Raw genomic sequence first — 26,714 nt, forward strand, 5'->3', positions numbered from 1 at the left:
TAAGACAAAATATGATTGTCTCACTACATCCTGTCAGCGCATCTAGGCGCACGTGCAGCTAACATTATTTTTTATTAGCTTCTAATATTCACGTGCGTGTGTCACGAAGTAACCTGATTGGTGTTCACTGTTCCATGGGCGGTTATTGCTGTGATTGCAGGATCATATTTGAAACCACGGTACCGTCTCTAAGTTCTCCTCGCATTCAGCAGCGCCACCATGCAGCCGCAAAGCGGAAGTCCATTTTCGTCACTAGGATGAAAAATGCTAACTCATTACAATGAGTTAGCATTTCAAAAAAAAATTACCTAAAATAATAATATACAAATAATGAATTAGCATTTCAAAATAATTTCCATAAATAGTAATATAAAATATTGAGTTACCATTTCAAAATGATTTTAAAATGATAATTTAAAAATAATGAGTTAGCATCACAAAATAATGACTTGGTATCTCAAAACAATGACTTGGTATCTCAAAATAATGACTTAGTATCTCAAAACAATGACTTGGTATCTCAAAATAATGACTTGGTATCGCAAAACAATGACTTGGTATCTCAAAATGATAACGTAGTATCTCAAAAATAATGACCTAGTATCTCAAAACAATGACTTGGTATCTCGAAACAATGACTTGGTATCTCAAAATGATGACTTAGTATCTCAAAATAATGACCTAGTATCTCAAAATAATGACTTGGTATCTCAAAATGATGACCTAGTATCTCAAAATAATGACTTGGTATCTCAAAATAATGACCTAGTATCTCAAAATAATGACTTGGTATCTCAAAATGATGACCTAGTATCTCAAAATGATGACTTAGTATCTCAAAATAATGACTTGGTATCTCAAAATAATGACTTGGTATCGCAAAATAATGACTTGGTATCTCAAAATAATGACTTAGTATCTCAAAACAATGACTTGGTATCTCAAAATGATGACCTAGTATCTCAAAACAATGACTTGGTATCTCAAAATGATGACCTAGTATCTCAAAATAATGACTTGGTATCTCGAAACAATGACTTGGTATCTCAAAATGATGACTTAGTATCTCAAAATAATGACCTAGTATCTCAAAATAATGACTTGGTATCTCAAAATGATGACCGAGTATCTCAAAATAATGACTTGGTATCTCAAAATAATGACCTAGTATCTCAAAATAATGACTTGGTATCTCAAAATGATGACCTAGTATCTCAAAATGATGACTTAGTATCTCAAAATAATGACTTGGTATCTCAAAATAATGACTTGGTATCGCAAAATAATGACTTGGTATCTCAAAATAATGACTTAGTATCTCAAAACAATGACTTGGTATCTCAAAATGATGACCTAGTATCTCAAAATAATGACTTGGTATCTCGAAACAATGACTTGGTATCTCAAAATGATGACTTAGTATCTCAAAATAATGACCTAGTATCTCAAAATAATGACTTGGTATCTCAAAATGATGACCTAGTATCTCAAAATAATGACTTGGTATCTCAAAATAATGACCTAGTATCTCAAAATAATGACTTGGTATCTCAAAATGATGACCTAGTATCTCAAAATGATGACTTAGTATCTCAAAACAATGACTTGGTATCTCAAAATAATGACTTGGTATCGCAAAATAATGACTTGGTATCGCAAAATAATGACTTGGTATCTCAAAATAATGACTTAGTATCTCAAAACAATGACTTAGTATCTCAAAACAATGACTTGGTATCTCAAAATAATGACTTGGTATCGCAAAACAATGACTTGGTATCTCAAAATGATAACGTAGTATCTCAAAAATAATGACCTAGTATCTCAAAACAATGACTTGGTATCTCGAAACAATGACTTGGTATCTCAAAATGATGACTTAGTATCTCAAAATAATGACCTGGTATCTCAAAATAATGACTTGGTATCTCAAAATGATGACCTAGTATCTCAAAATAATGACCTAGTATCTCAAAATAATGACTTGGTATCTCAAAATGATGACCTAGTATCTCAAAATGATGACTTAGTATCTCAAAATAATGACCTAGTATCTCAAAATAATGACTTGGTTTCTCAAAATAATGACTTAGTATCTTAAACGTATGACTTAGTATCCCAAAATTACGAGTTTGTGTGTCAAATAATGACTTGGTTTCTCAAAATAATGACTTAGTATCTTAAACGTATGACTTAGTATCCCAAAATTACGAGTTTGTGTGTCAAACAATGACTTAGTATCTCAAAATAATGACTTAATATTCCAAAATCATCACTTAGTATCTCAAAATAGTCATTTAGTGCTCAGGCTGTGCAAAGAAGACTTTTAATAAGGTATGGATTGACACATTCACACACATTCATACCTAAATAGCAAAATGTTTCCAACTAATGATGATAGATAGGAGAGATATGATGTGCTTTTTGCAAACTATTTTACAGTAGAGATTATTCTACAGCACTGATTGATCAGAGGACATCTACAACATGAATGGATTCTAATGCTGATCAGATCCCACACACATAACATGCCATGTCAATATAAAACTAGCAGCATCTGCTTTCAAAAGACCAAACGATCATATGTTAGTTATCATTTTTAACAGTCAACATTTCAGTGTGTTGTTGTGATGAGAGAAGCTGTCATCACAGAGCCTGTTGTACAGCGTGAGGTTTAACATCTCAGCTTTCACACGCTAGCTGCCTGCCAAGGTCTCTTCCCACTGCTCCATGACTGCTGTCCTGGTAAATGGACACCACATCCACAGTACGTTAGTGTGATGCTGGAACAGACACAGATAGGGGCAACGTTGCCTTCATGGTAAACTCGAAGCCCGGACATCTAAAAACTCAAAGTAAAAAAGTTTATGAAGGTCAGACACATGAGTCTGGGAGCTAAAGCTGTAAATACAACCGTCTTTATGAACAAATGATATGACACGTCAAGTTACAATGGGAGATAATTAAAGATCAAGGATTTCCTTCCCCTTCTAAAGACATACTATTTGTGTGTCAGAAAGGAACATTTATCAATACATAACAAAATATGCCATAAGTTTGGTAAGCATTCCTATGAAAGCTCAGTATTTATGTTAAATGATGATCTATCAACAGGCCATGCAGTGGGTATCAGGCTGTGTCTTCATACATCTACTGAGCCCTTACCATGTGAAGTGCCTTTATGTATCTTTTAAAGCGAGTTACAAATACATTTTATTGTTATTATTAGAATTACCATTCTCTAACCCTGACCAAACATACCTTTAATCTGCCTTTAAATCTTATTCTCATCCAAGCGAAGAGCAGATACTGCTGATCTACAGTGACTGGCCCTATACTGGCTTTATTGGCAACATCATATGAATGCCATGTTCTGCTCAGTGGTGCAGCCATCATCACTATCTGGTTCTACTAGTCTTGGTAATGGCTACTAGTTAGCAAGAGTGTCTGCTAGGAGATACGTCTCCCGATTATATCCCTTGACCTGTCTTAACAATAAATAAAATACACCCACAGACATTGACTGAAACTGGCTGCAGTGTCTACTTTAGGCTCCCCCTCTTAAACACAGTCCAGCCAACCTCCATTGGGTGAACCCTTGGCATACACCCACGCTTCTCTGCCTGTACAGCTTAGCTGTCCTCTCATAGGCCATGTTTTCTGCATCCAACTGTGTTCCAGACCACAACACCAGATTTGGAGGAAGAACGTAGTCGTGGTGACCTCACCCATTGGTTCATGGACTGCCGTTTTGAAGCCTCGAGTTCAGCATATTGGCTGTCGCCATCTTGGTTTTTTGCAACCAGAAGTTACAGCTATGCTACTGCATGACAATTTGTTTTCCTGGAGGTAATTTGAACATTTAAGGTTAAGGTTCTTTTGCACTTCGTGATTTTTATAGAGAATGTTAAAGTGAATACACAAGAAGAAACAGGTTGATCAAAGCACACACACACACACACACACACACACACACACACACACACACACACATATATGTTATTATTTATTTTTCTAATCATCTCACTTTTTTTTTTTTTTTCTTAATTTCATGATATTATTATTTTCAAATTCCATATTTATTGTTACATTTTATTCCGTGTATTTATTCCTCTGGGTGATCCCTCTGTTTTACCGTACTTTACTCATTACTTGAAGGCAGCATTCACCTCAGCCCCACCACAGGCTGACTTGAGCCGCGCATGCGTGTCAGCATGCGAAAAACCCTGCACGCACGCCACCAAGCATCCGGTAATTAAAACAGCGAAGATGCGGAAAAAAAGTGTGAAGAGATAAGCAGGAAGCTACCGGAGCCGGTAGTACCCGGATGATTCTGTTGCTGCTAGGACGTTAAAACGGTGCCTTTTGTGTTGTTGTTGTTGCTGTTGTTTAGCGGGCTGTGACTCCAGAGAGCCTGCGCAAACTCCTGGCGCTGTCCAAGGTAGGAACCCCCCCCACCCCGGTGTCCTTCAGCTGTGCAGCCGCTCGTCTCCACCGCGGACCCGGCTAGCGACAGCAGCAAGTGCGTGCAGCAGTGTGAAACAGAGTCGGAGAGCTTTAGTGAGCCGCTGTCTGCTCCAGGTTGGCGATAGTCATCAGAGCAACTAGCGACACCGACACGCAAACACGACGTGATTATCGTTGAGGGTAATGAACTCACTTTCTACAACTACAGTGAACTGACGTTACATGTGGCGTTCACGTACACCACAGCTGTAGGATCCAACATAGCTCCTTCCGGAAGCTGATTATCCCCGTGGTCAGTGTGATAACTTGATGCCAGTCACAGGAGAGAGCAGAATAGTATTTTTATTTTATTTATCAGGGTCAGTTAACTCACTATATATAGTAGGCTACTATTCAGCCTGTGAAAACAGTTGTCATGTCGTGTCCTCGTCTCTCTGGACGTCATGAAGAGATGCTATCAAGTTGCATCATGACAAGTGGAGGATCCCCTTTTTTTAAAATTTGACCCATACTAGGGATTCAAAGTCCAGACGTTCACCCTCTGCTGCTGAATTTCACCACTTAGATGTATCTCTCACAAGTCCCCCAACTTGATGGACGCGCAATACTACATTTCTAAAGTACTCCTTTAAAATAATACAGATAATGAATACAAACACAAAATGTCAGGTAGCTGTCTGAAAGGATACAGATGTTTGAGCTGTTACATTACATTATACTGTTATTGTCTCACACGAGCAGAGCCTTAAAAAAGAGTCACTTGAAAACCAATATGGTGGTCTCTTCTGCCAGAGAGTTTGCTGTCACAATATCCATGAAACAAGTGAATATGGGTGTGACTCAGGAATCAGTCAACCCTTACTGCTGGGTGATTAATAATTGAAAATGTTGTAACTCTTTCAATGAGTGCGTTGGTGTCATTGCTCATTGTTTGCGTTGGTATTTTAGCACCACAACAAGCGGTCACTTCACAATCAACAGAAGGACCAGTAATCTTTGAAATCGTCGTTATATTCAATCATAAATTCATCATTTAAAGACAGGCTAAGAAAATAGAATTATCAATCTCCAAATGAAATGACTCTTCTTTATTTCATGTAAGGATCTGTGGGAAACTCAACTGGTATCAACTCAAGGCATGGTCACATCCACTCAGCTCCACGGACACCCTCCCCTCTTCACTGTCTTCTTCTTCTGATTATCTGGTAGACACATTGCTACCTTTACCAGTTCAGCATCAGATTGCGTTGTGATGGACAGATGTCTAGTTCCACAGACGTGAGCCTTTGAACTGGAGGCCTGCTTTGACTCTTCCTGGTGGGATCGAGTCGGTTATTTAACGAGGTTGTCAGTACTGAGTTGTGATAGCTCTGCTCTTTCTTTTGTATCTAGCAGATGTTTGACAGTTTTGTGGTCGGGATGCTACGCCGGAAGCAGACCACTCGACACAGTATTGACCTTTCAGTATCACAGTATGTGTCAGTCAGTAAAGATAATTGTTTATTATAACAGATAATAGGCTTAAGCTATGTGATTATGACGTCTTGGGCAGAAAGTCTTTGGCACTTTAGAGCTGCAGCAAGATAACACAAGCATGTGTGAGGAGTGACTGTCAGGATGAATGAGAGATAAACTACAAGCCTAAGCATACAAGAGTGTCGTTATTGTGACTGAACGAGTGGGCCTTATCATAGAATATGATACAGCTTGGTGGACAGCACTTTTTCACCACCACCAACAAACTGTGTGGAGTCTCCATGGCTGAGATGACCTGTTGCCGTACCGGGGAAACAGAGGAGACAAAGCAAATGAGGGTTTGTTGGTCTCCAGACTTGGCTCATCAGAGAGGAAAGCTCTGGTCCCGTTGTGAACACCGGCTGTGGAGCTTGTGCTAACCTTCTCTCTTTTGTTCAGATGTGTGACTGCTGCTGTGACTAATGCATTCGATTTAGTTAAGAGTGCATATCTTTAGGTTTTCTCAATTGAAAACCTCTCTCACGTTGAGCTATATTGTTTGAGCTAGTTAGCTTATAGCTTTGAATATGTTTTGAAGCATATGATGGTTTTATTTGTCACTGTTGTGCTGAGCGTTGCCCTGTCTGTCTATTGTGCTATGAATTCACTGAGCCACCTTCCTAACGGGGGGTCTCCACTGATCTCAACTCATTTGACTTGTTCACATGAAAAGTGACAGCTGTAGTTGTGCGACGAATGAAGAAAGAGAGCGGAGAGAAAAGTTCAAACCTCACCCACTTTCACTCCACACTCCTGACCAATCACTGAGTGACGTGGCCGTTTCAGAAAGTTGCAAACATTGTCATGTTGCAGCTGTTGAATGCAGATTCCACCCTGGAGATGGCCTCACAAAGCCACACAGTGTGGTGTACTTTGTAAAAGGCTTGGTTTGCCTTCAGCTTCGGAGCACGCTAGATGTTAAAAACATGCGACGTGTCGGACCGGAATAACAGACCCACACAGGGGAGCTTGCTCTCAGTGAGTTGCTGTGGTTGGTGCTGTGTTAATGAAGGCTGGCAGACTGCTGCTCAGCTGGATAAATGTCACCAGAGTTCAAGCTGTGTGTGTGTGTGTGTGTGTGTGTGTGTGTGTGTGTGTGTGTGTGTGTGTGTGTGTGTGTGTGTGTGTGTGTGTGTGTGTGTGTGTGTGTGTGTGTGTGTGTGTGTGTGTGTGTGTGTGTGTGTGTGTGTGTGTGTGTGTGTGCCTCAGAGAGAGAGAGAGGCTGATGGGGGACATCATGCTATTTATTACCATTTTCTCCTTCCCAATACAGACTCCAATACCTGAACTTGCGTATCAGCTGATAAAGTACTGCTCCGTGTGTTAAAAACATCAACTGTTAAACAGCTCATAATTCCCTCTCTAATATCTATTTCATATTGCTTTGAAAACGTCGCCTTCAAACAACTGGATTTATTCACGTTTCTCACCAAAACTCCTTTTTACAAAATTACATTTAAATGCATCATGATAACGTCATAATTCACCTTCACCCAATACTCCTATTAACGGAAAAGAGCTTGAACGCATCATAATTTACATTAGCTGTTAGCTCCACTATTTAGCCAAACAGGTCTGTGCACAGCTAACGGCTAACGTTAACTCTCCTGCTGCTGGTTTCAACACAGCTTTGCTTTCACCATGTAGCGTGATCACAATGTTTTTAGATACTGTTCTTATCTATGGTGTTGTGTGTATTCAAGGTGTTACTTTGTAATTTACATTTTTATTGTATCTACTTTTTTTCAGCAGTCTTGTAAATCCAGCAGAATGTGGTTTGTCATAATTTTTCAGCTTTAAAGGAGTATTTATTTAATCTTATTTTACACAAGATCAGATCAGATGAAATAAGATATGATAAGATAGTCCCACAGCGGGGACATTTGCAGGATTACAGCAGCAAAGTGGATACTTCAGTAGAAAACAGACAAAAAACAAAAAACAAGCACAATAAATAATCAAACAGTAAAGTTACCATAAATAACTAAACTGTATAAAACAACAAAAACTCAAATTATAATATTTTCAGATTGAGTGGTTGGATACGCATTGTTGTACATATGAGGGAGGAAATATAAGGTGTTTGTATTGTGCATAGTATTTATATTGCACATACATATTGATAATGATATTGCACATGAATGAATGAGTGAGTCATGTGCCTACACTCCTGTAGTGAGGATGGATACAGGCTGTCCAAAGACACTGCTTGTGTTCTGTATCGTATATAGGACTAGTATGTTAACATGACAAATACACAATATGATTTATATCCATAGTACACTTTTAAATGCAGGTAAGATGTTACTGACGACGTCCGCTTGATTCAGCTCACCTCCAGGGTATAAGAGCTGCTTCCTCTCCCGTCCTACAGCTCACATCCTCCCTGCATTACCTTCTTTTGCTTTTGCACATGCCACACATGCTTTCCATCACTGACTTAGCTGATCTGCACTCAACACTCCATTGTTTGTTTTGTGTTAACCTCAGTTTAATAAATGACGGTTGGTTGTAAGTACAACCTTGCGTGGACTCCCTCCTTGTCCCCCGAGCCGGTTTGTGACAGAGAGCAGCTGGTTTAATGAGTTTTCAATCATTCCCATCTGTCACACATTCTGTCTCTTCTAACTTGTCTTATTTTCTTCTCCTGCAGCTCATGCTCATGAGAAGAGGAAGTCGACATGCCTCCAAAACCACTCAGCAGAAAAGAGCGGAGGAAGTTGTACACCTCACTGGCAGGCGAGGTGAGACATGATTCATAAAGACAGATACAAAAGATGGATGCCCTCATCCTTTATTGTGACGCTTAACTCGCTGCTCAGAAAAGGTAAAAGTGAGGGAACACTACACTACCAAGCACCACTTGTCCCAGCTAAATAAAATATCAGCATGGTTTCACATAATGAGCTGTTGAACGGAGTGCTTTTTTGTTTTCACATTTTTAACACATGAATAACAAACATCATGTAACTATTTACAACAACACAAATGTCAAAAAGCTTTTCATTAATATTAGTGTAATGCCAGATATTCCAGGTAAATCCTTCCAAGTAATGTTGATGCCTATTGTGCTCCCAACATAAGCAGGGGTCAATCGCTGTTACCCAGACTGAGATATACAATATATCTCAATACATTTGTCCCACCTATCAGTACTTCTATGGGACATTTGCTGCCTGATCTATTTTCAGTAAAGCAGTCCTGAAAGGATGGGCCCCCTAGGGTCCTCCAACCCCTCAGTGGAACTGGCCTACTCACCGTCATGCAAATCAAAATCCAGTCTCATGCACTGCAGTCGGCAACTTGTAGAGGATCACCCAGTTCACACAGCCTTGGTTTTAAAGTCACAATTGTCCTCAGACATTTCTGTCATACGTCTGTGTACCAGCTTCAAAAAGTACTGGGTCTCCAGGGACTCCCACAGCCTGTGAAATACAGGACCCTCTGAGTCTGGGGCCGGACACCTCCAGCACTCAGCTCACAACATCACAACAAAAGTAGTATCATGTCACCATCTAGTGGAAAGAGAACCAAATTGCACATCTCTGAGATGCAGTTACTTCACTCTAGTGTTTTCATGGGACTTCAAGTGAATAAAATAGGTCTACACTGGAAATGACTCACTTGAGACTCGACTTGACTCGTTATTCCAGTGGGGTAAACAATACGAGCACATTAGTGCATTTATATGCTTTATATACATGTTTAAAGGTGGGTGAGGGTGGTGTGGATATATTGAATTCAAATACTGTTATAAATCAGTGAGGCTCATTTATTATTATTCATTTATTTGCCACAGTGCCATCGATGGCCTGAAACACCCAGAGCTATCAAAGGAATGGGTTGCATGGCATGGAGGGCCTGCATCATCCTCTCACAGTGAATACTGTCACATGGCCTCATGCTGGTCATTACCACTATTTACCTACAGTCAACCTATATCTGAGATATCTGAGATATTACATTTTATTCAAGCTATTTGTGTGGCGTCAAATTATAAGAGAAGTTGTCCCGGGAACTTTTGCCATAGAGCAGGTCGAGATGTTACTCTATAACGTAGAGGTGACAACAGCAACACGCCCTTTTAAGGGGCTGACCTTAGGCAGCCATCATCTGCCCTGCCCAGTTGGGCTGAGAGCAGAAATAATACTAACACCGTGGAACTGATCAGAAAACAGTTTTATTAATCATTTTTGTAGCAGAGGACACAGACGAACAAGCTCAGATCAAAGAACGCTCATGTTTTGGAAGGCATTGACAAATGACCTGCGGGATATGTATGAGTTGGCTCACTCCAGGTGTAATTGCGTCTTGAGGGCGGTGCTGTCCGCAAGCAAGATGAGAGAGATGCTCCTGCAAAACTGTAACTGACACTTGAAAGAGGACTTTGGGCCCCGGCTGCATGTCTGCTACTGCTTTGTTAGAGTTATTAAACTAGCAAGCTAGAAAAAAGCACGGAGAGCAACACTTTTCTTCAAAATGATAGCCTGAAAATTATAGACTAAATTAAACGAACATCATTCAACATGTAGAATTGTAGATGCTGAATTTGAAATATAGATTTAGGTGATACCATAAACGTATGTGCTTAAATTCTTTAAGAAGTAGGTTTGCAAACTGGTGTATTGAGGACGGTTACTCTGACTCACCCTTTATTATAAACGTAGCACAAAAAGTAAGGCAATGTGTGTTTGGTCGATTATTTCTTTGTTGTAACAATGCTTCTTGGCAATAAATCTTATACCGTTGGAAAGCCTGTTTAATTCCCTTTTAAATGGTGACACATTTGTAAGGAACATGCATTTGTGGGATGAGCAGCACAGCTGAGTATGTGGGTTGCGCCCATGAAGAATTTGCCAAATCTTCTCTGCCAATGCCAACAGAGCGGTTTATCAGAGACTACCTCCAGAATGTGGGAGTGGAGAGGATGGAATGGCCTACAGCAGTCCTGACCTCAACCCCATTGAACACTTGTGGGATCAGCTGATCACACTGGTTGCTCGTGCCAGAGTGACCAACACAACCATGTTGGCTGACTTGCGACAAATGCTTCTTGAAGAATGGGATGCATCCCACAGCAGTGTGTGAGCAGGCTGGTGACCAGCATGAGGAGGAGGAGCCAGGCTGTTGTGGCTGTGTATGGTTCTTCCACATGCTACTGAGGCTCCTGTTTGTTAAATGAATAAATTGTTAAATTGCCAATATGTCTTGTTTCTTCAGACTTCAATCATCCAATCCACCAAACACCACCAAACAAGAGTCAATGGCAGAATAAGCTGTTTGGCATTGGCAGAGAAGATTTGGCAAATGTTTTGAACCATGATCTTTTCCTTAACATGACAAAGTATTTTTGTTGCCTAACCCAAACCTAAACCGTAAACTAGGTAAACCTACATTGGATGTTTATTTTGAAAAGACACTGTATCCAATAGAGATTGGAAATTGCCACGCCGTCCCTGACACATCCAAAACTGACACTACGAACATAGAGTGTCACAGTTTGAAGCTTAAGGCCACTGACCAAGCGTAGGTATTTGAAGCATTCGGAGTGAGAGTGTGTTGGAAAGAAACAAAGAGAAGTATCAGATTTGAGGAATCCCAATCAGTGTAGGTGAAATGTTCTGTCTCAGCAGATCATCTGTCGGTTTGGATATTGATATTGATTGACTAATCTGCCAGACATCCAAAGAACTGTGATCCCAATCTCTACGCTCTGAGCTTCAGTCACGAACAAAACATGGAGTCTGCGCTGTTTGTTCATTTCACAAAGTGCTGTGGGACAAGCTATATTCTACCTCATGTTTCATTTGTTATGGTCCCGCTCTGAAATCACAACAAAACGTAATGAAAACTCAGGCACGGTGCTAAATAAAGAAACCACCTTTATTAGAAAAAGGTCTGGACCGTTCAGATTGCACAACAGGAAAGCATTCTCGCAGCCTCCCAGACGGTGTCACTGCTCCCCCTAACTGCTCAATCTTTGAGCAACTGCTTCCCCCAGGTGTCAGGGAAAAGAAGGCCCCCTCTCCTCCGGATGGGGCGGGTCTTGTAGGGCGAAGGCGTTGGCCAGCTGCCTCCAATCTTCCTGATGGCCCTGGGCCGTCACACACCCCCCCATAAAGACAGGGTCCCCACAGGCCCCTGGACATCACACATGCCCACATCTCATTCCTTCGTCATCTCCCATCTCAGCTACCTTGAAGCAATCTTTAAAAGAGACAGACAACAAAGTTGAAAGAAACATGATGCACAATTACTGACATGGGGCCCTGGACAATGCGTCAGCAACAATATTGTCCTTCCCTTTAATGTGACGTATCTCTAGAGAGTATGCCTGAAAAAACAGGGACCATCTTATGAGTCTCTGATTTGGACAGTGTAGCGAGTTCAAAAATGTTAAAGGGTTGTGGTCCGTGTAAACTACCACAGGCCCTGAACCCACATACACCTCAAACTGCTGCAACGACCAAATCAACGCCAAAGCTTCTTTTTCTATTACGGAATAGTTTAACTGGTGCTTGTTGAACTTCTTGGAGAAGAAACTCACGGGTCTGTCAATACCCAATTCGTCCTCTTGCATCAGCACCCCACCTGCACCCACGTGACTGGCATCAACTTGCAGCTTAAAACTGCTATCCATTCGTGGTGCAGCGAGAACCGGAGAATCACAAAGGATCAGCTTTACAGCATCGAAAGCCCTTTGACAACCAGCGGACCAAATATACTCTACCTTACCCTTCAGTAGGTCTGTCAGCGGCGCCACTACAGTCGAAAAGTTACGACAGAAAGCTCTGTAATAACCAACCAAACCTAAAAATGTCATCAGTTCTTTCTTTGTCGCCGGTCCATGGCCGGTCCATGGCTTGCACCTTTGCCCGCAGAGGGCGCACCTCTCCTTGCCCGACCTGTCGACCCAGGTATGTCACGGTTGCTTTAGCAAACTCACACTTCGCCAGATTCACGGTCAGGCGAGCCTCAAGTAAGCGACCGAACAACGCTTTTACACGCTCCATGTGTGAAGACCACGAATCTGAGTACACGACGACATCGTCTATATACACTGCACAGCCTTCTAACCAAGTCGTTGGAACGTAGCAGGTGCGTTTCGTAACCCGAAAGGCATGACAGAGTAAGAATACAGCCCAGTTGGAGTAATAAGCGCTGCAATTTCACGCGCCCTTTGGGATAACGGGACCTGCCAATAACCCTTTAACAGATCAAATTTGCTGATGTATTTTGCAGCACCAACCTGATCAACGCAATCATCCATGCGAGGTAGGGGGTAAGAGTCTGGTTTAGTGACACTGTTGACTTTCCTAAAATCCGAACAAAACCGAGGGGTATTGTCCGCTTTTGGTACGAGCAAACAAGGTGACGCCCAGCTTGAGGATGACGGTTCAGCGATACCGTTCTTCAGCATATACTCAACTTCAGAATCTAAAAATGAACGCTTTACCGCACTGACTCGATAAAATCGCTGTCTTATCGGCTTTGCATCTCCTATGTCGATATCATGTTCAATCATGTGTGTACAAGATGGAACATCCCCAAACAACATTGGATACCCCCTGATAAGCTCGGATAGCTCTGTGCGTTGTGAAACAGACAAGTGGTCAAGGACACTGTCTAGGCTCTGCAGAACTTCAGAGTTTTTCAATCGGCCTGTTAGCAACGCTGAATCCGGATTAGGCAAACCATCCTCACAAACATGCTCCCTACCCGATGACGTCGTGTTGCCTACACACGCCGGGTGAGCGCTATCCATCCCTACGCTCCGCTCCTGAGACGAACGTGCATGATATGCTTTCAACAGATTAACATGGCACAGTTGGTGATGTTTTCGACGGTCTGGTGTGGCAATAAGACAGTTCTGCTCCGAAATCTGTTTCACTACAGTATAGGGACCCATAAACTTAGCGTTAAATGGCGAATTTATAATGGGCAACAAAGCCAAAACTTGGTCGCCTGTACTGAACACCCGATGCTCAGCTCCACGGTCATAAAGACGTTTCATCTTATCCTGTGTTTTAGCCAACTTCGACTTTGCCAATTCACCAGCTGCGTAAAGTCTATGCCGGAACCCATTGACATACTCCACCAGATTTTTAGGTGGCTCTGTTTGTCTCCAATCCCCTTGCAACGCAGCCAACGGACCACGCACAGTATGACCAAAAACCAGCTCATTAGGACAAAATCCTGTACTTGCTTGCGTTACTTCCCTTGCCGCTAGCAACAACCATGGTAACCCTTCCTCCCAATCACCTTTCATCTGCACACAGTAAGCACGTAACAGAGATTTTAAAGTCTGATGAAAACGTTCCAGCGCCCCTTGACTTTGCGCATGGTACGCCGAGGACTGGTTATGCTTGACATGCAGCTGTTTTAACACCTGTGCAAACAACTGTGAGGAGAAGTTTGACCCTTGGTCACTCTGGATGGTTTTTGGTATCCCAAAGATTGAGATAAACTGGCTTAAAGCGTGCACAATCGATTTCGCCATGAGTGTGTGTAATGGATACGCAGCTGGATATCTGGTCGATTGACACATAATTGTCAACAAATATATAGCACCAGACTTTGAAGGAGGAAGAGGGCCCACACAATCCACGATTAGGTGTTCAAATGGCTGGCTTATAGCCGGAATGGGATACAGAGGAGCCACTTTTATTTTTTGATTTGGTTTACCCGTTAACTGACAGGTATGGCAGGTCTTGATGTACGTTGCCACGTTTCTCTTAATCCGGGGCCAAAAAAAATGTCTCAGAATGCGATCATATGTCTTTCCTACACCCATATGCCCTGACTCATCATGTGAGACACGCAAAACCAAATCACGGAATTTTAAGGGCACTACAATTTGGTAAACAGGATCTCCAATGAAACCCTCGCCATGTGGCACCCATTTCCTAACTAATACCTCGTTTTGAATGAAGTATCCGCCTGCCTGATTTTCTGGAAGAACAGACTGGAACAGCTCACTCAGCGTGGAATCAGCTCTTTGCTCGCTCGCCAACTCACTCTGTGAGACAGACAATGGAGTGTTAGACAGCGATAATACATACTCTTCTGTGGGGTCCTTTATTTTCGCATTGTCCAATTCTACCTCTGCTTCCCACTCGCGACCGGCCGCAGTCATGGCGCGCATCACGGCGCAAGCCTGGAATACATCCGGATACCGCTTCTCATTCTCATCAGGGCCTTTACTACCCAGCGGTACCGGGACAAGTACCGGTTGAGCTGGATCATCAGGCCAGACACGTGCCCCAGCCACGTCGTTACCCAGAACCAGCATAACGCCATCTATAGGTAGAGCAGGGCGTACCCCCATTGCGACTTCTCCCTCAAATAGATCCGAGTGGAGCACAAGTTTATGTATTGGCACCTGAAAAACAGACATGCCCATACCCAATACCGGTATAAAAAAACCCGTGTCAGTTTCCGCAGAAAAGGGCAGAGCAGACGCCAGGATAAATGAATCAAATGCGCCAGTGTCACGCAATATGGTCACCGGCACCTTCCTGTCAGTACCCACCAGAGACACATGTCCTTTTGTGATAAAAGGCAAAAATGACGTCAAATCGGGCTTTTCCGTGAGAGATGTCAGATTACTCACATTATCCGAAATAACCAACTTGGAAACTGGCGCAGCCAGAGCGGCTGGTTTCACCTGCGCGCCATTATACCTGTTCTGCGATTTGCGCAAAGCGCAGTCTCTTTTCCAGTGCCCTACTCCATGGCAGAAATGACAACTGTCGTCAGAGGTACGGACACCACGGTCAGCTCTCTGTTCCGAACGAAAATTTCCACCAGAACGGCCAGAGAAATACCGGGCAGGACCACTTTCCCTACCAGCAAAGCCATAAGCGCGTGGATCCCCGCCGCTACTTCTGTGGGTTAAAACATAATCATCTGCCAACGCAGCAGCCTCACCTGCAGTCTTCACCTTTTGCTCACTGATGTACATAGCAATTACCTCTGGGACTGAGTTCTTAAACTGTTCAAGCACCATCAGGTTACACAGATCATCAAAATCTTTGACATCCGACGCAGAATACCAACGGCTAAATTGAGTCCCCAAATCACGGGCAAACTCAAGATGCGACCTGTCCCCTCTTTTCCAACTTCTAAACCGCTGACGGTAAGCTTCAGGAACCAATTCATACGCCTTTAGAATCGCAGCTTTAACCTTTACAAGGTTAAACTGTCACCTGTAGTCAAAGAAGAGAAAGCTTCCTGAGCCCGCCCCGTCAATACACACTGCAGTAATATTGTGCGGTCCGAATTTGACCAGTCCCTCATGTCTGCAGCACGTTCAAACATCGTAAAAAAGGTCTCAACATCTCTCTCATTGAACTTTGGCACCAAACGTAAATTATTCAAAATCTCATGTGAATCATCACGCCGGGCGACTCTTCACTCCGTGAATTATCACCCAATTTACCTTCCCCCATCAGCTTCAGTCTCTCGCTTTCTAAATCCAACTTAACCCTTTCCGTTTGCTGTCGCATTTGTTCCAATGCCACCGCTTTCTCCAACTCTGCTTGCTGTCGCACTCTTTCCAATTCCAAATCCCGTTCTTTCTCCAGCTGCATTCTTAACATCAACATTTCTTTCTGTTGTTCAAAGTTTAAAGTTAAATCAGGGAGCGACTCCTTAACAACAGCAGCCCCAGTTAGATTAATGGCCGTAGGTGACGGTTTAGGAAGTGTCAAAATGTCCATGTCATACAAATTTGCACTCAAAATAGCCTTAACATTTTCTTTTAATCTTTTAGCACCCACATCTATTTTATAGTAGTCGGCTATCTTTATTAACTGATCCTTTGTACACTGATCTAACAATGCCTCGGACGGAGCTTCAATGAAGTTATCCACCCCCGCCATGACGCACAAATGACCAATGCACAAAATCCCCGGAGATCAAAAGAACGTACAGTATTGACCTTACCCGTGCACAAAGAAAGTGTCGGAGCAACTTAGTAAATTGAGCATCCCCTCTAACTGCCTATCCAGATCTACATAAACTCGACCCTAGTCTTCAAGGGCTACTGACGGCGGGTATTTATGCACCAAAACCCGGTAGTATGACAAAGCGACCAGCAAGCTGGCAACAATGCCAACACTACGGACGTGCTCCCGAGACAACTGCTCGCAACCGCTTTCACCCCACACTACATTTAGCCGCAAACGAATCCCAAATGGGAAACGCGATGTTCCTACAGGGGAGTCAATATAACATTTGTGCCACAAAGAGGTCAAAACTTACCTTCCTTTGTCCCGTGCCTTTTTTGCAGAACAGACCAACTTTAAGCCGATAGCATTAACCATAAATACAGAATATGAGAAAACATATCATCGCTCCCTACGAGAGTTTCCATAACGAGCGCAAAGAAATCCCGGAATCCCCGGACCTGACGTCCCCACTTAAGTTTCCGAATCGGACGAGCCCCCAATTTGTTATGGTCCCGCTCTGAAATCACAACAAAACGTAATGAAAACTCAGGCACGGTGCTAAATAAAGAAACCACCTTTATTAGAAAAAGGTCTGGACCGTTCAGATTGCACAACAGGAAAGCATTCTCGCAGCCTCCCAGACGGTGTCACTGCTCCCCCTAAAACACTGCGTGTAGCACACCAGGTGTCAGGGAAAAGAAGGCCCCCTCTCCTCCGGATGGGGCGGGTCTTGTAGGGCGAAGGCGTTGGCCAGCTGCCTCCAATCTTCCTGATGGCCCTGGGCCGTCACACCTTTTAGACGTTATTTATCTGAGCCTTTATATATATATAAGGGTAAAAGTTAAATATTTATAGATTGGGCTTCGTTTTACATCACACAGAACATTCCGGCATTTTGAAAATGGCACACCAAGTCCCATAGAGTATTGATATTGTTTATTGTCTTTCAGTGCAATTGTATGATAATGGGAGACATACGTGTTAAAAACATGACAAAAATGAAACAAACTTAGTTTCTGGAATTTTTTTGAAAAAAATGTCCAAAACATTGCACTGGAACAGGCTGTATGGTTCCTTGTATATAGTGCAGACAGAGACGGCAGTACATCTGAGATAGTGTGAGGAGGTAAACAGCTTCGTAAGACCAGGAGGCATGAAGGCTTTATTGGTATGTATCATTGATTGAAACACTAACGACTCTAGAGAGAGTCTTTGTCTACTTTGTAGTTATCTACTCAACAATCCAGGAAAGAGGCTCCTCCTGAGAGAGAGGCAAAAACGAAGACGTACTACATGAGGTCCTAGATTTGTATGTATTGTATTGTTTTCATTTTAAATTGAGAAGAAAAAAGTAAAAATTCGGTTTTGAACAAACAGTCGCCTCTCTATGTCGCGTGGCACACACGTAAACCGAGCCCGTAGCCTCCGGGATGGATGGATAACTGAATGGGCCTACCGGACACATGCCCAGGGGACCAAAGTGTCAGCGCCCCCCCTGGCCTTCACCGACAAAATGTCAATCAAAGAGACGCGTATCAACCAGGAAGAGACTCAAAATGAGGAAAAAACATAAAACGACTACAAAGAGACACTAAAAGACTAAAACAACTACAAAGAGATGCAAACCAGTTCCAAAGAGACTCACAACTATTAAAAAGGGGCAAAACAAGCACAAAGAGACACAAAAAGACCAAAACAACTACAGAGACTAAATACCACTACAAAGAGGCACACAGCAACTACAATTATTTAGACATATTTAGAACAACTGTGGCTCAGTGATGGAGCAGGTCATCCTCCAATCAGAGGATCGGTGGTTCGATCCTCGGCTCTGCTAGTCCATATCGATGTGTCCTTGGGCTAGACACTTGACCCCAGAATTGCTCCTGAATGGTGTATGTGTGGGTATGAATGGTTAGATAGTCCTAATGGGCAGGTGGCACCTTGCATGTTAGCCCCTGTCATCAGTGTATGAATGGGTGAATGATGACATGTAGTGTTAAAGTGCTTTGAGTGGTCGGAGGATGAGAAAATATCTATACAAGTACAGTCCATTTACAGGTACTTGTACTAAATTGAGTGTCTCCATTTTATGTAAATTTATACTTCTAGTTTACTACATAACGGAGGAAAATATTGTACTTTTAACTTCAACACATTTATTTGACAATATAAGTTACTGGTTAGGCTATTTTGCAGATTCAGATAATTAATTAATACAAAATATAAATCATCTAATAAACTATGATTTTTTATTAAGTATATTGTAGTGTCACGGGTTGTCCCTAGGGTGGGGCAGTGCAAAAGAGAGCGTAAAACAGGCACAATCAGACAGTATAAGCAAAAATAAAGGTTTATTGGTCCATCCCACTGGCAGTTCCTTTAACTCAAAAATCAAACAAAAAGGTCCATGAAATAAACATAATGCATCCCGGAGGAGAAAGTGGTTTCTTCACCAAAAAGTAATCCAACCCTGCCAAGTCCTTGGTATCTGTTCCTTCATGTAGGCGTCCTCTCTCCTACTCCGGGCCCAACTCTTCTCTCGTGGTGCTCTCCCCTTTATTCAGTTTCCCAGCCCTGCCTCAATTAGGGGCCTTAAGCACCTGCAGCTGGGTGCCTGATGAGGCAGTCTGGGAGGTGTAGTCTCTAGCCCGGCGGCCATTTTGGGTTGTGGGCACTGATCCTGGGTGAGGATGTAGCGCCCCTCCACAACCTGTCCCCTTGTGATGCCACAATATATTCTAAGTATATCAAGTAATTAAAATGATCTCCGTCTTCACCAGCAGTAACATTAAAGACACATTTATGCATGAATAGTTATAATCCAATGAATTCTTAAATATATTATTTGCATACTATTTGCATAATTCCGCGCTGGACTAGAGCCAGTCGCTGTGCACCTCTGCAGAGGAAATATGCCTTGAGAGGGCCAGGCAGCCTGTTGAGAAGAATAGAAATATTTTTGGTTTATAATGAAACTGTGGCGGGACAAAATAGACCACAGTCTAGGTAATCAATGGGAAACACTGTATTTGTAGTATTTAGCCACGCCAGCCACAGAGCTCCAGGGAGGTAAATGCCGGTCGGTTAGTCCACCACTTTGGTTCAAAAACTTGAATGGATTGCCATGAAATTTTGTACAGACAGTCATGTTCCAAAGAGGATCAAGCCCACTGACTTTGGTGATCTCTAAAAGTTTTAATTCAGCGCTACTAGGATAGATGCAAAATGTTTGCATTGGGATTCATGAATTTCTTCTAAAATTAAGTTTGTGAGCTTCACGGAAGATTACTAAATATAAGAATGAAAGACTAAATGAAAAGTAAATGCTGTACATGATTTTGGTTCCTTGATGTGATCTGGTGACTCCGGTGTGGAGACCACATAGCTGCACTGGCTGCCTCTCTTCTGCAGAGCTACCCCAGCCCTCAATCTCCACTTCCTCCCATGCCTGCCACATTTAATTTTTATTCAAGAACACGGGCCTGCAGGATCCGCCTTCACATCGACGGGTCGCGCGAAAGACACTGCGTGAATATCTTATGAAGTGTGACATGCCAGATAAGCCTTGGCTGCTTGAAGCATGCTACTTTGAAGTTTTCTCCTCTGCCTCTTTGCCTTTATTAGGAGCTGTTTATTCACACGCGATGAAATCAAATCTTGTGTGCTACGTACATTTGACTCACATGCAGAAATCAGAAAGCCCAAACCGTGATAATCGACCCTTTTTCCTCTCATGTCATGTTCCTTGCGTAGCTGCTGCTTGGTTGCGTGTAAAACATCTGCCGGTTTTAATTTGTGTGGACGGAGAGAGAGATTGATATGCATTTCAAAGTGATGTGTGCGCTTGTTAGCTAAGATATTTTTGCATGCCTCGTTGTGTGATGTATTGAGTGTATCTGGGTCGCACTGCTGCCTTTGGCTTAATGGTGTAATAAAACACAATGTAAGCATTTCTCATATCTCAACCGCAACAAGCCTATTAATAGATTCTCAGTCAGTCGGAGTGATGTCGTCTTGGCAGCATATCTGTTTATTTTGAGTGGTTACCTTTTGAATATGTCACAGGGGGAAACTGAGTGATTGAAGGCAGATTTCACTCATCAGTAAAAAAAGGAATGTCTCTTCTGTACGTCCGTTTAATTGCCATGTGAAAGAGCCAATTAACATGTTAGAGCTAAGGCTAACCTGATGGCAGCCTCATACCCAAACTGAGGGTATCAAATACCGATCAGATACCAGTGCAAGAATGAATGTATATTTGGTATTTATGTTGAGTTATGTTTCATTTAAATGCTTTTAGATAAATAATTTTCTTTCTGCTTGGTGAGAAAAGAGTCAGTTAGATTAAGCAGCAAGGCTGAGCTGTTGGATGGAGTTTGTTTCTGATGCAGTTGTTGAGTAAATGTACGGTCTGGTTGGAGTCCAAGCTCAGTGCACCCACCCACCCATCCATCCACCCACCCACCAACCCATCCATCCATCCACCCATCCATCCATCCATCCATCTATTTATGTATCTATCCATCCATCCATCCATCCATCTATCTATGTATCTATCCATCCATCCACCCACCCACCCATCCATCCATCCACCCATCCGTCCATCCACCCATCCATCCACCCATCCATCCATCTATCTATGTATCTATCCATCCATACATCCATCCATCCATCCACCCACCCATCCATCCAATGCACAGATCAAAAAGTGAAACGACAATATGCTTTGTCTTGTTTCTCTGGCATCTCTATCTGCGCTGACTTCTTATGCCTCTCTACATAGTTGTAGAGATCTAAATCAAGAAAACGTAGACAGAGGACATTTGTATGCCTCCACGCTGGCAACAGCCGTGGCCGGAGGCATTATGTTGTTTGTCCATCCGTCTCATTCTCCTAAACGTGATACCTCAGGAACGCCAGGAATTCCTTCAGATGTGGCTCAAACTTCCTAAGGATGAACTGATTCGATTTATTTTATGCATCGTGTCAAACGTCTTCTACTGTTATGGGGGTGCCCGATTTCTGTCTGAGATCATTTCTGTGTGTTACAGCTTTGATTTTGTTCATCAGTCCTCTCAGTAATAATAACAGTGTACTCTACCAAGGTAATTGATCAAATCCGGACACAGTGACATCAGCAAAAACGTGCCATCAGACGATCCTGGTTGTAAACAAATCTTTAGATTAATCAAACCTGTTAGGTAGAGAAAGTGAATGTTAGCAGTATAATTATGACCCAAGCTGTCCATTGCAGTTTACAGAACCACTTCGTTTAACGTTTCTGATCTTCTAACTGCTTCTTTTTCTTTCCCCGTCACACTTTTTATGGTGCATTGTTGCTGTGTTCCCATTGCTTAGCTATTAAATATGTGATTTCAACATTACATTATATAAAGAAACGACAAAAACAAGACTGGAATTGTATGAGCTATAATAAAACCTCTGATCTTACCTCATTTTCTCCCTTTGACCTTGTCAGTTTCAGCAGAATGGAGGTGTTTTTTAAGTTGATAAAATCTACTTTGCATGCTGTTAACTCTCGTTAGTGGCGCTGGTGTTACTGTGAGATGACACCATTAACACAGGGTACCATGGTAACATTTCTTATAGATGATGCTTAAAGGTGGCACATTTAACATTATTTATATTTATACCCCAAAAACTTCTATTTAAGTAGGGAAAGGTATTCAAAGCCTTCATACTGCAGAAAATCAATGTCCCTTTGTTGTGTACAGTGTAGACAGAGACAATCAAAATTTAGCTTTGGTCTGGCTCCAACTAGTTATAGTCTAGAAGGTGTTTGATTGTACTTTAATGTTCTCAACAGGTGGGTGTGTGTGTCAGGCTCTGAGTCCTTTCATGCTTTATTGCTGCCGCTGTGCAGTGCGACACCTGTATTCCCCAGACAACAAAGCTCATTAGTCACTCCTCAGGGAGGAGAGAGAAGAAGAAATAGAAAAAAGGCCTGTCATACTTGGCTCTGATGTCATATTTACTGCGGCAGCTTTTTGTATCGTCTCATGTAGTTTTACTGTGTGAGGACAGTATCTATAGCGGATAACATAATATGATACTGTTATTATTATTATCATCTACAGGTGACTATGGATTTGAATTTGTTCGTGTGAATGTTTGTGTCATTTATTGTCATCATTGATGACTGTATGCTCAGGGACCTGTTAGAAAACAACATATTTTATTTCGTGTTTTATACCGCCATTGACTGCTTGCAAGTAATCAACAACTGCTTCAGTTTCTAATGTTTTTTTCTGCTACAGATTACGAATTGTTCCTCTCTGTCACGATCAGGCTTTGCCCTGTGTGTTCTGTGTCTGTTTCTTTCTGTAGCTCCTCACTCACCTAATCAGTTCATTCAGTGCACCTGCCAGTCACACTCACCTCATCAGCTCATTACTCTCACCTGTTCACTCTGCCTAGTCACTATTTAAACCCCTGTCTTTCACTCACTCACTGCCAGATCATTGTGTTTGTTTCCTACCTACCCGCCCGTTTTGCTCATCCTGTTCCCGGTTTCCCAGTCTGTCTGCCCTGCCTTGTCCTGCTGGATTTTCCCCCTCGTCTTTTGTCTTGTCCTTGGATTACCTGTTTTTGTTTGTGAGCTATTAAAGACCTTTTTTCCCCTACTCTGACTGTCTGCGCTTGAGTCCTCATCATGCCCCGTGACAGAATGATCTGGCCCACAATGGACTCAGCAGACCATGGGTTGGAGTGCCGTCTCCCTGAGTGGTATGAGCAGTTCATGGGAACCCGCCTGGCCTTTGGTGGGCCTCGGAGTGTCCAGAAGGCGAACCGCGATCTGATGGACTGCCAGCTCAACACTCGTAGGAGACAGAGAAAGAAGGGTCAGACTTCCATCCCCGCTGGGCCGCAGCGATCCCCCGCTCCCGCCGGGCCGCAGCGATTCCCCGCTCCCGCTGGGCCGCAGCGATTCCCCGCTCCCGCTGGGCCGCAGCTAACTCCAGCTCCCCGTGTCCTGTCGGCGGTCCGACCGACTCCACCTCCCCGTGTCCGGTCGGCGATCAAGCCGACTCCAGCTGTCGCCTCGGAGCAGCAGCTATCCCCAGTCCGGGCCGCCGCCGTCTTCGAACCGCAGCGACCTCCAGTCCGGGCCGCCGCCGTCTCCGAACCGCAGCGACCTCCAGTCCGGGCCGCCGCCGTCTCCGAACCGCAGTGACCTCCAGTCCGGGCCGCCACCGTCTCCGAACCGCAACGACCTCCAGTCCGGGCCGCCGCCGTCTCCGAACCGCAGCGACCTCCAGTCCGGGCCGCCGCCGTCTCCGAACCGCAGCGACCTCCAGTCCCGGCCGCCGCCGTCTCCGAACCGCAGCGACCTCCATTCCCGGCCGCCGCCGTCTCCGAACCGCAGCGACCTCCAGTCCCGGCCGCCGCCGTCTCCGAACCGCAGCGACCTCCAGTCCCGGCCGCCGCCGTCTCCGAACCGCAGCGACCTCCAGTCCCGGCCGCCGCCGTCTCCGAACCGCACCGACCTCCAGTCCCGGCCGCCGCCGTCTCCGAACCGCAGCGACCTCCAGTCCCGGCCGCTGCCGCCTCCGCGCTGCAACGACCTCCAGCCATTTACCCCGCTGGGTCATCAGTCTATCCCCCTGAGCCCCAGTCTATGGACTCCGGTTGCCCAGAGCCTCATCTCCAGCCCCTGGAGACCTGTTCCCCGTCTGATCTCCAGCCCCTGGAGACCTGTTCCCCGTCTGATCTCCAGCCCCTGAAGCCCTGTTCCCAGTCTGATCTCCAGCCCCTGGAGCCCTGTTCCCCGTCTGATCTCCAGCCCCTGGAGCCCTGTTCCCCGTCTGATCTCCAGCCCCTGGAGCCCTGTTCCCAGTCTGATCTCCAGCCCCTGGAGCCCTGTTCCCAGTCTGATCTCCAGCCCCTGGAGCCCTGTTCCCCGTCTGATCTCCAGCCCCTGGAGCCCTGTTCCCCGTCTGATCTCCAGCCCCTGGAGCCCTGTTCCCCGTCTGATCTCCAGCCCCTGGAGCCCTGTTCCCCGTCTGATCTCCAGCCCCTGGAGCCCTGTTCCCCGTCTGATCTCCAGCCCCTGGAGCCCTGTTCCCCGTCTGATCTCCAGCCCCTGGAGCCCTGTTCCCCGTCTGATCTCCAGCCCCTGGAGCCCTGTTCCCCGTCTGATCTCCAGCCCCTGGAGCCCTGTTCCCCGTCTGATCTCCAGCCCCTGGAGCCCTGTTCCCCGTCTGATCTCCAGCCCCTGGAGCCCTGTTCCCCGTCTGATCTCCAGCCCCTGGAGCCCTGTTCCCCGTCTGATCTCCAGCCCCTGGAGCCCTGTTCCCCGTCTGATCTCCAGCCCCTGGAGCCCTGTTCCCCGTCTGATCTCCAGCCCCTGGAGCCCTGTTCCCCGTCTGATCTCCAGCCCCTGGAGCCCTGTTCCCCGTCTGATCTCCAGCCCCTGGAGCCCTGTTCCCCGTCTGATCTCCAGCCCCTGGAGCCCTGTTCCCCGTCCGATCTCCAGTCCAGTTCCCCTCCTGGTTCCCCGTCCGATCTCCAGTCCAGTTCCCCTCCTGGTTCCCCATCTCTCGAGTGCAGTTCCCCTCCTGGTTCCCAGTCTCTCGAGTGCAGTTCCCCTCCTGGTTCCCAGTCTCTCGAGTGCAGTTCCCCTCCTGGTTCCCAGTCTCTCGAGTGCAGTTCCCCTCCTGGTTCCCAGTCTCTCGAGTGCAGTTCCCCTCCTGGTTCCCAGTCTCTAGAGTTCCGAACCCCGGACCCCCAGTCTCTAGAGTTCCGACCCCCGGACCCCCAGTCTCTAGAGTTCCGACCCCCGGACCCCCAGTCTCTAGAGTTCCGACCCCCGGACCCCCAGTCTCTAGAGTTCAGTCCTCCGGAACCCCAGTCTCTGGAGTTCCGACCCCCGGAACCCCAGTCTCTAGAGTTCCGAACCCCAGTCTCTAGAGTTACGACCCCCGGACCCCCAGTCTCTAGAGTTCCGACCCCCGGACCCCCAGTCTCTAGAGTTCCGACCCCCGGACCCCCAGTCTCTAGAGTTCCGACCCCCGGACCCTCAGTCTCCAGAGCTCCGTCCTCCGGACCCTCAGTCTCCCCAGTCTGCCAGGCCGGCCATCCCTCCTCCGGACCCCCTCCACCCACCCGGTTGTGGACTCTGACTCTCGGCCTCGGAGGAGTTATAACCCTCGTCCGGGCCCCCACCGCCCTCCCTTGGAAGATGTTCATGTTTTTCTTTTTTTCTTTTTGGACGTCTGGAATCCGTCCCTTGGAGGGGGGGTACTGTCACGATCAGGCTTTGCCCTGTGTGTTCTGTGTCTGTTTCTTTCTGTAGCTCCTCACTCACCTAATCAGTTCATTCAGTGCACCTGCCAGTCACACTCACCTCATCAGCTCATTACTCTCACCTGTTCACTCTGCCTAGTCACTATTTAAACCCCTGTCTTTCACTCACTCACTGCCAGATCATTGTGTTTGTTTCCTACCTACCCGCCCGTTTTGCTCATCCTGTTCCCGGTTTCCCAGTCTGTCTGCCCTGCCTTGTCCTGCCGGATTTTCCCCCTCGTCTTTTGTCTTGTCCTTGGATTACCTGTTTTTGTTTGTGAGCTATTAAAGACCTTTTTTCCCCTACTCTGACTGTCTGCGCTTGAGTCCTCATCATGCCCCGTGACACTCTCTTGATTTGCATGCACAATGTATTAGAGACTCTGTGCTATAAGGAGAGACTCTGTGCTATAGGGAGAGACTCTGTGCTATAGGGAGAGACTCTGTGCTATAAGGAGAGACTCTGTGCTA

The sequence above is a fragment of the Anarhichas minor genome, unplaced genomic scaffold (assembly GCF_050575085.1).
Source record: "Anarhichas minor isolate MPS153535 unplaced genomic scaffold, ASM5057508v1 ptg000155l, whole genome shotgun sequence".
NCBI lineage: Eukaryota > Metazoa > Chordata > Actinopteri > Perciformes > Anarhichadidae > Anarhichas > Anarhichas minor.